Source organism: Cebus imitator, unplaced genomic scaffold, assembly GCF_001604975.1.
Source record: "Cebus imitator isolate Cc_AM_T3 unplaced genomic scaffold, Cebus_imitator-1.0 Scaffold751, whole genome shotgun sequence".
NCBI classification, from domain to species: Eukaryota; Metazoa; Chordata; class Mammalia; order Primates; family Cebidae; genus Cebus; species Cebus imitator.
The window spans coordinates 295099-308470 of record NW_016108066.1 but is presented as its reverse complement, the minus strand read 5'-3'; the positions used below and the strand labels follow the sequence as shown (position 1 = coordinate 308470).

Below are 13372 nucleotides of genomic sequence, written 5' to 3'. Positions count from 1 at the left end.
CCTCCTGGGTTCAAGCAATTCTCCTGCCTCAGCCTCCCGAGTAGCTGGGACTACAGGCACGCACCATCATGCCCAGCTAATTTTTGTATTTTTAGTAGAGACGGGGTTTCACCTTGTTAACCAGGATGGTCTCGATCTCTTGACCTCGTGATTCACCCGCCTCGGCCTCCCAAAGTGCTGGGATTATAGGAGTGAGCCACCGCGCCCGGCCTACAGACTTTTTTTTTTGAGACAGGGTCTCACTTTGTTGCCAGGCTGAAGTGCAGTGGCACAATCTCAGCTTACTGCAACCTCTACTTCCTGGGTTCAAGCGATTCTCCTGCCTCAGCCTACTGAGTAGCTGGGATTACAGGCATGCAGCACCATGCCCAGCTAATTTTTGTATTTTTAGTAGAGACGGGGTTTCACCATGTTGGTCAGGATGGTCTCGATCTCTTGACATTGTGATCCACCCATCTTGGCCTCCCAAAGTTCTGGGATTACAGGCTTGAGCCACCACAACTGGCCAATTTTGTTCACTTTATATCCTAGTATCTAGAAGTAAGTGTGTTTGGTAAGTAAATTTGTAGGAGCTGCGTTCAAGGCACAGGAGTGGAAATTAAATAAAAGGAACAAAAGATGGCACAAAATATCACAGGATTCTTCCTGAGTAATCTGGATTGACCATATCTTCATGGAATGGAGTATGCTGAAAGCTTCAGGGAGAAGAAGGAACATCAGCTAGAACTTGATCAGTGAAGCTGCCCATTAGATGTCCTGGAGTTATTTTAGGTGTATGTACCTTTACACTCCAGTCATCCCCCCACCTCCCTCAAGCCCTCCAACCACACTGAGCCGGTTGTTCTTGTCCACAGATCGACATACCTTCACACATTCCATGCCTCTTCCTAGAGGACCTTTCTCATGCGCCCCCTTCTACTTCACCGCCTTTCTGCTTTACAACCTCAACTGTATCCTTCAAAACTCAAATCAGCTGTCACTTTCTCATTGCAATGACCTATCTCTGTGCTCCCATATCACCCTTAACAATCATCCGGTGCTAAAAATCACTGTTTTGTCTCTGCCCTATACTGAAGGCTTCTTGAAAGCAGCGTCCATGTCTTACTCAGCCTGATTTTCCAAAACCAAACACGATGCCTGGCATGAGGATGAATGGTGAAATTGAAGATCTCTCCCCCTCCCTCCGCTCCCCTGCACAAACACACATACATCCAGCTCATGGCAGTAACTATGTCTTCAAATTCTCCTACTCCCTTCACTAAGCTTATGACAGTGCTCCATACCAGAAGTTGTTTCAGTAAATGTAATAATGAAAATATAAAGAATAATAGGCTGGGTGCGGTGGCTCATGCCTGTAATATCAGTACTTTGGGAGGCTAAGGTGGGTGGATCACCTGAGGTCAGGAGCTTGAGACCACCCTGACCAACATGGAGAATCCCCGTCTCTACTAAAAATACAAAAGTAGCTGGGTGTGGTGTTGCATGCCTGTAATCCGAGCTACTTGGGAGGCTGAGGCAGGAGAATTGCTTGAACCCAGGAGGTAGAGGTGGTGGTGAGCCAAGATCACGCCATTGTACTCCAGCCTGGGCAACAAGAGTGAAACTCCGTCTCAAAAACAAAAAACTACTGGGGCCAGCTGTGGTGGCTCACACCTGTAATCCCAGCACTTTGGGAGGCTGAGGTGGGTAGATCACCTGAGGTCAGGAGTTCCAGACCAGCCTGGCCAACATGGTGAAACCTGTCTCTACTAAAAATACAAAAATTAGCTGGGCGTGATGGCACGTGCCTGTGATCTCAGCTACCCAGGAGGCTGAGGCAAGAGAATTGCTTGAACCTGGGAGGTGGGGGAGGTTGCAGTGAGCCGACACTGAATCACTGCAAGCCGATTGGGCGACAGAGCAAGACTCCGACTCAAAAAAAAAAAAAAAAAAAAATATCGGCGGGTGGGGAATGGAAAAAAAAAAAAAAGAAGAAGAAGAATATCAAAGGTGTACTTTTTTTTTTTGGTCAGGCTGGTCTGGAACTCCTGACTTCAAGCAATCCACTAAATAGGAAAACATGTTACAAAGCTATACAATGAATGCTACAAAGTAGCATAGTGTGCTAAATGTGAAAAGTAAAAGGGTAAATCAATGAAATAGAGTAGAAAGCCCATAACAAATCAAAGTATGTAGAAGCTACAGCCAATCAAGCTGACTGAGTTCCTTTCCTCATGGGGACCTGGTGTGCAATGGCTGCAAACAGCAGCTTCCTTGGTAATGTATGCAGCCTGTTTCTTGTATGGGTTGCTCTAAGGGACCTTGTCTGCTTTACCAAGTTCAAGGCAGATAAATGTGAAGACACGGTGGCTGAGAAGTGGCTCATCCTAGATGGCCGTGGGGCCAAGTATATCCCCAGTTGCGGTCCTCTGGACAAGTGTTGGGCCCTGCTCTCGTGAGGGCTTCCACTGTGCTGCCACCTCCCAATGCCCACCAATAAATCCTACTTCCTATCCACCTATCTTAAAAAATGTATGTATGGTATATTTCATGACAGTGACATTTTCTAATCAATTATGGAATGGCAAGTTATTAAAAAAATGCTAAGACAAATTGGTTAAAAATCTGGGGTAAAAAAACACTCAAATCCCTATATCATATCATATATAAAATAAATAAAGATGAATTCAGTAATAACTCATATTATTGTTTACTATTTGCCAGGCCTGATGCCAAGCATGTCATAAGCATTAACTAATCTGAGCATCATGACAATTCCATGAGATTGGTACTATTAATTTTATTTCTATTTTCAGATGAGTAAACAGGTTTGAAGGACTGAAGCTGGTCAATGGCTCACAACTAACAAGTCAGAGAAGCTTGTATTCAAATCTAGGGCTAACTAACCCGATAAGTGTGACTTAATTCTGTGTGTAGGTGTACCTTATTCTTTTTTAAAATTTATTTTTAATGTACAAAATATAATTATATATATTTATGGAGTACAATGTGATGTTTTGATATATGTATTAAATGCAGAATGATTAAATTAAGCTAATTAACATATTTATCACCTCACATACTTATCATTTTTGGGGGTGAGAACATTTGAAATTTACTTTCGTAGCAATTTAGAAATGTGCAACACATTATTATTAACTATAGTCACCATGCTATGCAACAGATCTCAAAAACTCCTTCCTCTTGTCTAACTGAAACTTTGTATCCTGTAGCTTTTACTCTTAACCAGTATACTATGGTGTTTTTTTTACCAAAGAAGTATTAACACTCACGCTGCTGGGGAATTACCACTAAAAGAAAATCTCTGGAGTAGGGAAGATATTTCTAAACATAATACAAAAATTTAGCTTACAGTAGAAACTACAAAAAAAAAAAAAGATTTCTAGATTTGAAATAAATATTTAAAAATTATATGATAAACAAAAGGTAAATTTAACACTCAGAAATACTTACTTATAGATACGGAGTTGCTGGGTACCATGGCTCATGCTTGTAATCCCAGTACTTTGGGAGGCCGAGGTGGGAGGATCGCTTGAGTCTAGCCCCAGTTTGAGACCAGCCTGGACAACAAAGTGAGTCCCTGTATTGTTTAAAAAAAAAAATAGCCATGCGTAGTGGTGCATACCTGTAGCACTAGCTACTAAGGAGGCTAAGGCTGGAGGTTGGTTTGAACCCAGGAGTTCAAGGCTGCAGTGAGCTATATTGACACCACTGCACTCCAGCTTGGGTGACAGAGCAAGACCCTGTCTCAAAAAAAAAAAAGAAAGTTTAGTATTAATTTGTGAAGAAATTTTATAAAACAATAACAACAACAAAAATCCAAAGAGAAAAAAATGGGCAAAGAACACAAACGAAAATATTTAAATAGCCAAAAAAATTCACCTCAAAAGTTTAGCCATAGTAGTAATCAAAGACATGCAACAATACTTAGATTCCATTTTTTCTGTATCGGATTGGCCAAATGAAAAATAATGTTAAAATCCAGTGTTGACTTTGTTATAGGGAAATTGGCCACTCATGAATACTGCTTCTGGGACTGTAAATTCTTATAGCTATTTTGGAGAGTGGTTTGTTAATATGTCTTAAAAGCATTAAAATACCTTTGACCCCAAAATTCCATATCATGATAAAATGGAAATAAGTGCAGAGATGAATTTTCATAAAAATGAAAGTTGGACCAAACAAAATGGCCAGCAATAGGTGATTGGTTATGTAAGTCAAAGAATGACCCCATACTCGAATAGCATGCAGCCTTAAAGCAATGTAGATTTTGAACTCTGCTTCCAAGAGTTCCATGGAAATTCAATAGAACTCTTTGGGACCCTATGGAATCCTTTTATTAACCTATTGGAAGGTAGTAAAATGTAAATGTGTAGATAGAACTGAGGCTCCCATCTCTCCTCAGCCAGAGCAGCTCTCTTCCTCTGTTCCATGTGTTAGGGTTTTGAGTCAGAATCCATTAAGAGGCAGGGGAGGATATTTCATTAACACTGAAAAAACTAACATTGTTGAAAAATATGTCTGAAGCTACAAACTGGCCTATCTTATCTTACCTTATCTTATTTTTGAGGCAGGGTCTCACTCTGCTGCCCAGGCTAAAGTGCAGTGGTGTGATCCTGGCTTACTACAGCCTTGGCCTCCTGGGCTCCAAGTGATCCTCCAGCTTCAGCCTCCTGAGCAGCTAGGAGTACAGGCATGTGCCACCACACCAGGCTGATTTTTTATTTTTTGTAGAGACAGGATCTCACACTATGTTGCCCAGGCTGTTCTTGAACTCCTGGGCTCAATAGATCCTCTCACCTCAGCTTCCCGAAGTGCTGGGATTACTAGTGTGAGTCCCCATGCCTGGCCCTAACTGGCCTTTAAATAAATTACTCAATTTTACTGAGCCCCAGTTTCTTTCCTTTTTTTTTTTTCTTTTTTACATCTGAGGTAGAAAAACAAGGCTGTCCAGCTCATGGTGGTCCTGACGATGATCCTTGAGGGCTGATCTTGGCCTCCAGCCGTGGTTAAAGGGAAAAGGGAGCCCCCCAGTGTCTTGACCTACAAAAATGAGACAAATATCCAAGGCTCTTGCCAATAAAAAAAAGTCTAAGAGACTGAACTTCCACTCCAGGCTTCAAGTCTTTGTGGCTGAATTCATACCCATGTGTGCTTCCCTCCCAGAGGTTTCTCCTTGGGACGACACTGCAGCAGCAAAGTTCCCCAGAGCTGGAACTTCCTGGAGACCTGGACGCCCAGCACTGTGCAGAGGGCAACATCTTGGATATGCAGCTTAAGGGATGAATAGACTGGCAAGGAGGCCACACAGCTAAGTCCAACTGCTGGGACAGGGGAAGCTGCAAAGGATGACAGATTTGAAATGTGTCATCTCTGCTCTGGCCCCAATCTCTGTACACTTTTTTATTCATATGCTTTTTTTTTTTTTCATTTTTTGTTTTGACTTCTTTTTTTTTAGTTGCATTTTAAGTTTTGGGGTACATGTGAAGAACATGCAAGATTGTTTTGTTGCATAGGTACACACACGGCAGTGTGATTTGCTGCCTTCTTCCCCATCACCTATATCTGGCATTTCTCCCCTTGCTATCTCTCCTCATCATAAGACTTTTTTTTGAGATGGAGCCTCACTCCGTCACCAGGCTGTAGTGCAGTGGCACAATCTCAGCTCACTGCAACCTCCACCTCCAGGGTTTAAGTGATTCTCCTGCCTCAGCCTCCCAGGTAGTTGGGTACAGGCACGAGCCACCACACCCAGCTAATTTTTTTAAAAATATTTTTTATTTTTAGTAGAGATGGGATTTCACCATGTTGGCTAGGATGGTCTTGATCTCGTGACTTTGTGATCCACCCACCTTGGCCTCCCAAAGTGCTCGGATTATAGGCATGAGCCACTGCGCCAAGCCACGCTTTTTATTTTAGAATAGTTTTAGTTTCATGAAAAAGTTGTAAAGACAGTATGGAGTTCCCATATACACTTCTCCAAGTTTCCCCTGTTGATAACATCTTACATTATTAAGGTACTTTGTCACAACTAAAGAGCCAAAATTGGTACATTGTTTTATATACATACATATTTTTTCTTTTGTTTCACAAACAGGGTCTCACTGTATTGCCCAGGATGGCCTCAAACTCTTGGGTTCAAGCGATGCACCTCAGCCTCTCAAGTAGTTGGTACTACAGGCATGTGCCAGTGCAGCCTGGTATATTAATACTAATTAAACTCCACACTCTATCCAATTTCGCTGTTTTTAAAAGTGTCCCTTTTCTGTTCCAGGATCCCAGCCAGGATATCACATTACATTTCCTTGTTATGTCACTTTAGCCTCCTCTGATCTGTGACACTCCCAGACTTTTCTTGTCTTTGATGACCTTAAAGGTTTTAAGTGGTATTGGTAAGGTATTCTGTAGAATGTCTCTCAATTTGGGTTTGTCTGATTTTTTTTTTTTTTGGCAGGGTTTTACTCTGTTGCTCAGTCTGGAGTGCAGTGGTGCAGTCAGAGCTCACTGCTGCCTCCAACTCCTGGGCTCAAGTAATCCTTCCACCTTGACCTCCCAAAGTGCTGGGATTGCAGGTGTGAGCCACTGTGCTCAGCACTTTTTTTCTTAAGACAGTCTCACTCTGCTGTCCAGGCTAGAGTGCTGTGGCGTGATTGATCAGAGCTCACTGCAGCCTTCGCTTCCTGGGCTCAGTTGATTCCCCCATCTCAGCCCCCCAAGTAGCTGGGACCACAGGTGGGCACCACGCCTGGCTAATTTTTGTATTTTTTGCAGAGGCAAGCTTCACCATGTTGCCCAGGCTGTGCCTGACGGATTTTTTTTAAAAATGAGTGCCTTAAAGTTATTCATTTGTCCAATTGCAATATTCCCCAAGGCTTTATTTATGCTGGCATAGGCAGCATCTTTTTAAAAAAATGACACTGATATATGTTCACTTAAGCAAATTAATGTACCTATCTCAACTGTTCCCTTTGGCTACACGGACAAGCTCATATTCCAAAGCATATGACCCTAAAACTGAAAAGGTTCAACCATGCTTCGGGCTTTGGGCTGATACATTTGTTATAAACATTGGATGAGATGATACAGAGCATTTTACATAGTGCCTGACACATAACTGGCGCTCAATACATATTAGCTATTGTTATTGAGAAGTACTAAGTCTTTTTTTCTTACATTTCTTGGCATTTGCTAAGTCACGGCATTGTGCCAGAGATTGCACGGATGGAAAGGTAAAGTGTAAGGAGTAAGGAGATTGGCTGAGAGGCATTTCATGATTTGTCAATTTTTGAATAAAGGTACCTCACTTCTTACAAAAATAAAAAGTACTGGAAATGCAGTAATAAAGAACAAGGACATACACCGGAAAGTAGTATTGTATAAGTCAGGAATATAGGAAAGACCAGCTGGACCTGGCCTGGCTGCTTTTTTTTTTCTTTTTAGACAGGGTCTCACTCTGTTGTTCAGGCTGGAATGCAGTGGCACAATCTTGGCAGCCTTGACCTCCCAAGCTTTTTACAATGGCTGAAAGGTGGAAACAGCCCAAATATCCATCAATGGATGAATGGATAAACAAATTGTGGCGTATCCATACGATGGAATGTTATTCAGGCATGAAGAGAAATGAAGTACCTAATGTGGATGACCCTTGAAAACGTTAAGCTAAATGAAAGGAGCCAGACACAAAAGGTCATCTATTGCACGTTCCATTGATATGAAATATTCACAATAGGAAAATCCAAAGAGATAGAATGAAGATTGGTGGTTGCCAGAGGCTGAGGGCAGGAGAGAATAGGGAACAATTGCTTAATGGCTAGCAGATTTCCTTTTGGGGTGATGACAGTATTTTTGAAAATAGAGGTAGTGGTTGCGCAACATTGTGAATACATGTCACTAAATTGTTCACTTTAAAATGGTTAATTTTGGCCGGGCGCGGTGGCTCACGCCTGTAATCCCAGCACTTTGGGAGACCGAGGCGGGTGGATCACGAAGTCAAGAGATCGAGACCATCCTGGTCAACATGGTGAAACCCCGTCTCTACTAAAAATACAAAAAATCAGCTGGGCCTGGTGGCGCGTGCCTGTAATCCCAGCTACTCGGGAGGCTGAGGCAGGAGAATTGCTTGAACCCAGGAGGCGGAGGTTGCGGTGAGCCAAGATCGCGCCATTGCACTCCAGCCTGGGTAACAAGAGCAAAACTCCGACTCAAAAAAAAAAAAAAAAAAAAAAAGGTTAATTTTATGTTATGTGAATTTCACCTTAAAAAAAAGTCTTTTAAGGTCAGGCACGGTGGCTCACACCTATAATCTCTGAGAGGCTAAGGTGGGTGGATTGCTTGAACTCAAGAGTTCGAGACCAGCTTGGACAACATGGTGAAACTCTGTCTCTACCAAAAATAGAAAAACTTAGCTTGGCATGGTGGTGCACATCTGTGGTCCCAGCTACTTTGGAGGTTGAGGTAGGAGGAGCCCTTGAGCTTAGGGGGCAGAGGTTGCAGTGAGCCAAGATTACTCCACTGCACTCCAGCCTGGGAGACAGAGTGAGATTCCCTCTCAAAAACAAAAACAAAAATCAAACAAAACAAACAAAAAGTCCTTTTAAGAAGATCATATCATGTCACCTTTGTGATTTAACATTAAGTTGAGGCCAGGCATGGTGGCTCATGCCTGTAATCTCAGCACTTTGGGAGGCCGAGGTGGGCAGATCACAAGGTCAAGAGATCGAGACCATCCTGACCAACATGGTGAAACCCCGTCTCTACTAAAAATACAAAAAAAATTAACTGGGCATGGTGGTGCGCGCCTGTCGTCCCAGCTACCCGGGAGGCTGAGGCAGGAGAATTGCTTGAACCCAGGAGGTGGAGATTGCAGTGAGCTGAAATTGTGCCACTGCACTCCAGCCTGGCGCTTGGCGACCGACTGAGACTGTCTCAAATAAAAAAAAAGATGAGATTGAATAGTAAGCTTGGGCCATAACAAGCAGGGACTTGGGATCAAGCTTTATGGGATGCCAAATCATGATTACTCAAAAGCTATTTACCACGAAAGACTGCCGTCTTGGGGACCAAAAACATAGACCAGTGTTTTCTCTTCCTTTAAGAGAGGGGGCTAGAAGGTTGTTTGAAGAAGCAAGGAATTAGCACCAGGGATATTAGGTTGATGGATGCCTACTGACATCAGCCTCGGGTGGCCTGACTCATCCTTCTTGTGATAGTGATGGTTATGCCAGTGGTTCGTGATGCTTATGTCTAATTGCTGAGGCTCCCTCAGGGATGGGCATTACCAGTCCTTGCTTCAGTGGCTTCCCTTTGTGTATGTTCTCTTGTCTGACCAATCTTCTCTTTCCTTTACACTATCCATCCATTCAATTTGACACATTCTAGGCTTGGTAATATCTTCAATTATGCCTAGGAGCTGCCCTTTTCTCCTTCAGGTGACTATGCATATGTCTAATCCCATCTGTATCTTATTTGAGGCCCATGGTGTGTGTGTGTGTGTGTGTGTGTGTGTGTGTGTGTGTCTTAAGGGGCACCTCATTTATAGACTCCATGTAGCCACAATACTTCCAAAGTAACTCAAATGGCTGGATAATTCTCTATTCAGTAGCTTTCTATTAGGACTAAAGCAAGTGAAGTAAAATCACTATGGAGATTTTCTGAACTGTATATGGTTAACATCCTACCCCAAGGTAATTCTGATAGACCAGAGGATTGGGGTGGGTGGAGTGGACAAGCATGCATATTTTGGATAAGATCTGCGGGCGATTCTGAAAACCTTTCTCCATTGCCATCCTTGTGAGAACTATCGTATACTTCAGTGGGGCTACTGGCTCTGGGCAGGCATCTGACACAGAGAGACCCTTATCAAAGGAACTATCCCTTTAACATACGAATCCAGATCCCAGCTGCTTTTGGAGGGACAGGAAGATCCCACAAAACTGCCTTGGATACTTCTGCATCAGCCAAGTCTTTGCCACTATTTTTGTTTCAGAACCACCCACCTAGTTGAGCCTTGCTTTCTCAGGAAAGACATTTACCCACCAGAGTTCTCACCCACCAGAGAGTGGGAAAGAAGAGAACTGGTGGAAGTAGGAGCTGCAAGGCAAAAAGAATATTTGTCACCTGCGGACTGATTCTGCCCCTCTACTGCTTCTTTGCAACAGGAAAGACAGACACTACCGGGTTTTAGAAGTGAAGAAAGGGTGAATGATCTCACTATTTTGTGGTGGTAGAGGGTAGAAATGCAGGTTGAATCCCCTTTGTAAATGTTCAAATCCCTCAACTCCTTGGAATGTGGGTTGATGAGATAAGGAAAGTACAATGCCAGCTTCAGATTACTCCAATTGCAGATGATGGTGCTTGTCAATGGAAGTGATCATTTTTCCATGGGAGATTTGGAAGACAAGAGGAAGAGAAACCAGTATTACTATTAAAATTCTAACAGCATTGAGTTGGCCATTTGATTCTTTGATTCTTTGGGTTTGGACAACAGTAAGATATGAGTGATTTTTAGCAGTGGAAATTTAAGTCTGGTCAGCGTGTCAGTAAGATGCTTTAAAACAATCTATCAGAGGCTGTTGGTGATAGTAAAAACTGGCTCTGCCCCACCTTTCTCCCTCAAGTTCTCTCCCTAAAATCAAAGACCACATCAAGAGCTTCACCCTGAGAGGTGGCCAAAGCAACATAACATTGTGACTAAGTCCTTTGGAATTGCAGCTTCCAAAATGGAACTCATTTCTTTGGCAGATATGGCCAGATGTGGCCTACAGAAATCTTTTGTTTGGCCCATATGATATTTTTTAATTTTCATCTGAGCCAACATTTAGAAATCCCAGTATCTGCTCTCTCTTCTCTATCGGTGCCTCTCTTTCTCTCTCTCACCCCCCTTCTCCTTCACTTGTTTTCTCTCTCTTATATCAGAAGCTCTGGTAATACTGATCCTGCATTTTTGCATGGCAAGGATAGACTGAAACCAAGAAGTAGTATCTCCCTTTGGACAGTTCACCATAGTTCCCATCACTCACACAGTACATGGATGTGTTTTTACACCCAGGACCATTTGACCTCAGATCTCCTTCAGTGTGCAGGAAGCTATTGTCATGTCCCAGACCACTGAAAACCCAAAGGAGGAAGCATCAGATGCCTAACCAGAAAAGCCTAAAGAGAACCCCCAAGTGCAAACCCCCTTTAGTTGCAATGGGCAAAACATACATGGGATGTTCCTGGAGATAGTCCTCCTGGAAGATGTACCATATGATGAAGAATGCAGTGGCTTCTCTGTAATAATGTACAAGTGATTAACATTGATCCCTGAGCAAGCAGTTACCTCTTATGGCCCAGTAAGCTCATTTCTAGGATCACCAAACAGTCCTAATGTAGTGATCTCCACTGAGGTGAGTGTGTTGAGGTTGAGTAAGTGTCCTTGGTACTGACATATGCCACCATGGCTTCTGATTGAGAATCACTCTGTTCTAACCAGTCTGAGTCTGTGTGATCACTTTTTTTTTTTTTTTGAGACAGAGTTTCGCTCTTGTTGCCCAGGCTTCAGTGCAGTGGCGCATATGCGATCACTTCTATGGCGACTATAGCCTCTCCTTCAGAACTATGTCGTGGCTCTGAATCCCTGGGGATTGTGTTACAGCTAAAGGCAGACAGGGGAACCCTAAGGATTATAAATGTTGCCAAGGGCAGTGGTGGGTCTTAAATCTATCTTTGCATCAGAATCACTTAAAAATATTTTAACATTTGTGTTCCTGGGCTTGTTACACTTCTGCTGTGTTAGTCCATTTGTATAGCTATACAACAGTCTGTGCCTGTGCCTCTAAGACAACTTTAGAGAAGCACTGGCTCACAGATGTGGAGGATTCTCCTGAACTTCCCACGTTCATTCTGGAATCGGCAACTTCGTGCCCCACACTCAATCCCTATTATGCCATCAGAGCCTTTTTCCCTACTGGAGTTTCTGATGTCACAGACAGTGGCTTAACACTATAGTCTGGTGTTAAGACTGACCTGAGCATAAATCTTGCCTCTGCCACTTGCAAACTGAGTGGTCTTAAGTAAGTTGTGACCCCTCTTCAAACTTCAGCTTCCCATCTGTGAAACGGTGATAGTAACACCTACCTCCCAGAGCTGCTGTAACAGCTCCTTGAGTTAACATGTGTAAAGCTTTCTGACTTGGGATTTGTGTACATGATTGTTATATGGTAAAGTCTGCATCATTTTCTTCCCTTCCAGAAGTAGGGTCAGTTCAGTACTCTTAGAAACTCTTAATTGGGACTTTTCCTCCAGGTGTCCTAATACCAGAGTAACTATGTCAGCCCACAATCCAATTTAGAGAAGAAAAACCCCAATTTAAGAACATGTGGCCAGGCAGCATGGCTCATGCCTGTAATCCCAGCAGTTTGGGAGACTGAGGCAGGCAGATCACCTAAGGTTAAGGGTTTGAGATCAGCCTGGCCAACATGGTGAAACCCCGTTTCTACTTAAAAAATACAAATATTGGGCAGGGCTTGGTGGCTCATGCCTATAATCCCAGCACTTTAGGAGGCCAAGGGGGGTGGATCACGAGGTCAAGAGATCAACACCATCCTGGTCAACATGGTGAAACCCCGTCTCTACTAAAAAAAATACAAAAATTAGCTGCCATGGTGGCACATGCCTGTAGTCCCAGCTACTCGGGAGGCTGAGGCAGGAGAATTGCTTGAACCCAGGAGGCGGAGGTTGCAGTGAGCCGAGATCATGCCATTGCACTCCAGCCTGGGTAACAAGAGCGAAACTTCATCTCAAAAAAGACAAAAAACAAATATTAGCCAGGCTGTGGTGGTGTACACCTGGAATCCCAGCTACTCAAAAGGCTGAGGCAGGAGAATCACTTGAACCTGGGAGGCGGACACTCTCTCTCTCTCTTTCTATCTATCTATCTATCTATCTATCTATTCTCAAAATGTGTGTAATATATCACACACACATATTTTGAGAATCTGCTCTATTTAGTAATGTAGGTATGCCTCAGTTTAGTTCTCTTAAATAAAACAAAAGCTACTCCCCATGGCAACAGTTGTTATTCTCCCCCTCCCATAGTCCGCCCCTGTCTTGGAGAGAAGAGAAAGAATTATTTAAGTGACATGTTCTCAAAATGAGGCCAAAGACCAAGCCCCCCAAAATATGCCCTAATTTCCTTGATAATTTGTGAAAAGCTGAGGCAGCTGCATAAGAATTTTCCTAAGACATGGAAAATAAAGCCAGGGAGAATGCAACTATAAAAGCCATTAATTTCAACCCAGGAGGGGCTCATTAAAAAACTTGAAAAAGGGCCGGGCGCGGTGGCTCACGCCTGTAATCCCAGCACTTTGGGAGGCCGAGGCGGGTGGATCAC

At 43.2% G+C, this 13372-nt stretch overlaps 2 non-coding genes across 2 annotated transcripts; one reads left to right on the top strand and one right to left on the bottom strand.

Moving 5' to 3' along the window:
• The first annotated feature begins 2178 nt into the window (after nucleotides 1-2178).
• On the top strand, nucleotides 2179-2313 carry LOC119469636. Its single transcript, XR_005198475.1, has one exon. It is a non-coding gene; the product is annotated as a small nucleolar RNA SNORA70 (small nucleolar RNA).
• Nucleotides 2314-4921: 2608 nt separating this feature from the next.
• LOC119469637 lies at nucleotides 4922-5059 on the bottom strand. The gene has a single exon (XR_005198476.1).
• Nucleotides 5060-13372: the final 8313 nt, after the last annotated feature.